The sequence below is a fragment of the Rhodnius prolixus genome, unplaced genomic scaffold, assembly GCF_049639745.1.
Source record: "Rhodnius prolixus isolate KJV_2025 unplaced genomic scaffold, Rpr scaffold_1, whole genome shotgun sequence".
In the NCBI taxonomy this organism is placed as follows: domain Eukaryota; kingdom Metazoa; phylum Arthropoda; class Insecta; order Hemiptera; family Reduviidae; genus Rhodnius; species Rhodnius prolixus.
Window position 1 is genome coordinate 52,336,584 of NW_027411581.1, and position 3,708 is coordinate 52,340,291.

A 3,708-nucleotide genomic window follows, 5' to 3' on the forward strand; every position below is an offset into this window, starting at 1 on the left:
TAACAAGAGTAACATATCCCCTCAAGTGAGCAGTCAAATGATGGAACACGTCTTTTTCTTGCTGCATAGTACGGATCCAATTGATAAATTTTCTACTTCCTTTGAATAGTATTGAATTGTTTAGTTATCCTTACATTTGGATGTAGAGTAGTCGCTCGTAAGTTACTCTAGCCGTTAAGGCTAACACTTTATAGCGCCACAAAACGGAAGTGATTTCAAGTTACATTCATCGTCTCCAAAATCCTTTAAAAAAAATCCTTACGTACAAATATAAGTATTTATTGGTTATTAAATTTATTAGCACGCCGCATTTTCAAATCATGACATTGCGAAATGAACTGAACCAACTAGAAAAATGTACTCTAATTTCTTCCGAAATTAAGAATTTACCAACAAAAACAAGCACTTACTGCATGCTAATGCTGCAAGCATTCAACGAGAATAGCTCACGGATTATTTACAATTAATTTTTTTTTACACTCTCGTTAAACTTCAGTCAATCATCCACAAATCACTTTTGTTTGAATAGTAATTGTCACACTATTAAACTGATGGATGCAAAAACAAAAAAAAAGGAAATGTGTAGGTATACAGTATAAAATTATTGCACAGGTGGTAATACCAGATGCTGAAATGGTTGCAGCCAACTCACATAACAACGCCCTGAGGAAGACAATAAATTTGCCAAAACGTTGGCGTAAAGGCTGAGTTACTGTTTTTTATTTTGACCGAATCCTCGCTAGTTTAATCCTAAATATGTTATCTAAAAAATAAAAATTTTACACCACATGCATATCTGAAAAGGAAGTATTGCAAAAAGCCGAGGTTAATCACGATTCCGCGTCAAAGTACTGCAGGACCTGAGATTTTCTCTTTTTAGAAAACTTTTGAAACTCACTGATTTTAAGCTCCACCATATTGGTGCAATATTTGTTGGTTTCTTCGCCTCTTCCATTCTCCTTAGTTTCATTTCTGATCCTCCTTTACTTTTCAACATCGAGCACAAGTACTTTTAAAATACAATACACCAATAATTTTTCCAATATAACTTCCAGATCACTTTCCTTACCAACGAATGTTTTACAAGCGCCACATCATACAACCTTTTTATATTTTCATATAATAAACGCCAGATCCTATGAATCCTACTACCATCTCACCTTTAGCAAAGTAGATTGACGTTAAGCAATTTATCAACAAGCTCTCTCTCTTCCACACTTCCGGTCCATTTCACCAATGCTCTTCCTAGGTATATGAATTTATTGTTATTATTTTTGTAGGTGCATCAACCACTTGGTAATTAGCGCCTGGTGTATTTGTTTAATTTTTTAAATGGAATAAGTGATAGCATCACTGCTTCAACTCTATTATTCCTTCGAACAGGATCTGTGTCGGATCACTTGTGTTTAATATGTATTTATAAATATGTATGAAATGATCTTAAATTAAACAAAAAGTTTGCTTTAAGTAAGATAAAATTTATTCCAAGTCAAAAAACTAGCTTCTTTTTTAAATTAATGAAATCATTATAATTATAATTTGGATATTTGTTTGCAAATTTTTTTAGCAAAGATATAATTGGATAAAACTGTTTCATCAACATGTACATAATTTTAAAAAAGAAACTGTAGACTTGAGAAGCGAAAAACTAGCAATGTTGAGATACGATATATAAGAAAATGAGAATGTGAATAACTCATTAACAATTCATTTAATTACCAACAAAGGTTACCAGTAACATTTATCTCTCAGTTAGGTCACTGTCAGACTGAGGTAAGTATATTTACTTTAAGCTTCTGTTTCTGTTTTAGCAATGGTATAGTGAAATACAAATTAAAATAATCAAATGTTTAATACTTTCTACTGATAAAGGTTTTTTAATAAAATGTAAATGCAAAATATGCAATATAAGAAAATACATATTTGCAAAACCAGTATATTAGGTAAAACTCTGGGACCTTAACCCTTGAAAATGTATTTCACAATAATTTGTTCTCAATATTTTAACAAACTGACTTTATTAGTGAATTTTGAAAACATTCATGCCCTTTTTCAAGAAATAAAAATTATATTTTTAATATCGATTGATTTGCTTCTTTCACGTTATTCATTAAATGCAGTAATGAGCTTTTCTCATTTCTTTTAATGATCTTTTACTTTTCAAATACTTCAGATTTTCAAACATTGTTTTATTTTATGTAGTCGTTCCTTTTTATGTAATATAATTTTAGTAAGATAAATTTACGTTGGTATATCGGCTTATATACTAACTCATTCTTAGGCGTTAAATGATGCACTAATTTAACAATGGTTATATTTCTTTAAAACAACAAAAAATATGAAATTTGAGTTTATATGAAAAACTATCTTTCATTAATTTAAGAATTTTCCTATTGATTATTTCAACATAAAATATTCTCGCATTCTAAATCAGATGTGCTTATCTATTTAAAAAGTACTTATGTATCTAAAGTTGTTCTTATCTATCACTTGAAATGTTCCAATATCATTCAAATTTATTAAAGCACTCAACCTATACTAGAGAAGCACATCTTAGATGGAACTTATAATTATTCTATATAAATGTTTTCTTTCAGCTCTGCTCTTCTTAACATTCACTAATTTGAAAAATTCTCTGTTGTTTTTTTTTATGGCCTTCTGTAAGCGCAGATTAGCCATCAGTAATTTCATAAAATGCACTGTAGGTTTCTCGAATTGAGGCTTTCAGAATGCAATTTAAAAATATGTATAGAGCAAATAATGTTCCTTAAAATTTAAGATATTAGATTGCTGAAGGCATTACATAAATAAAAACATTGACTTCAAACCCTTTATAAGTCTGAGATGATATGCTCACCCCAAAGTTAAACATTATTTCAAATAAATTAGTGAAATAGTTATTTGAAATAACGGTTTTATAATTAATTCAAATTTCAAATAATCTGATTAAATAATGATTTTTTTCTGATATTTCGTTATTATAACAAAAATTCTTATTTTATTTGTATCACTTTGCTCACACAATGGGCGTTTATCCTATCTACTTGAGCCCACTCCTCTATAACGTTTGTCACATTTCTCACACCTTCGGGGAAGTTGGTAAGTTGAAGGTACAGGGTAAGAAAAATGTGACAACGGTTATGGAGGAGTGGGCCCAAGTAGATAGAATGAAGATGCAGAGAGTGCATTTCTTTTATTAATTATATACCATATAAATATAATATTTGAACAAGTAAATTAAATTAAATTATTTTTTATTTGAAATAATTTTTGATGAAATAATTATTTGAAATACATGATTAAATTATTAAATTTTGCCCAACTCTGCTTTACCCTTACTGAAACTTTCAATATAAAATCTCGGAGATGCGTACGGGATTCACGGTTGGTGAAATATTGTATAGATTTTTATAACACTTACGGCATAAAAGAAAAATTTTCTAATTTGAGAAATCTGGCACAAAATGTTATGAGCTCTTTTGGATCTACTTTCACGTGCGAATCGTTTTTTTTTAGAAAATAAAATTTACCAAACATAAATCAAGCCGGAACTTAACAGATGAAATCATGCAGGATCAATTACGTTGTGCAAGAGATAAGTAAAAGAGTTGAGAATGTTTAGTGTGACGTTATATAGCTCAAAATGTATGCTATTCAATTAATTATATAAACGAATAATACCCTCTATTTTTTCAAATTTTCTTTTAG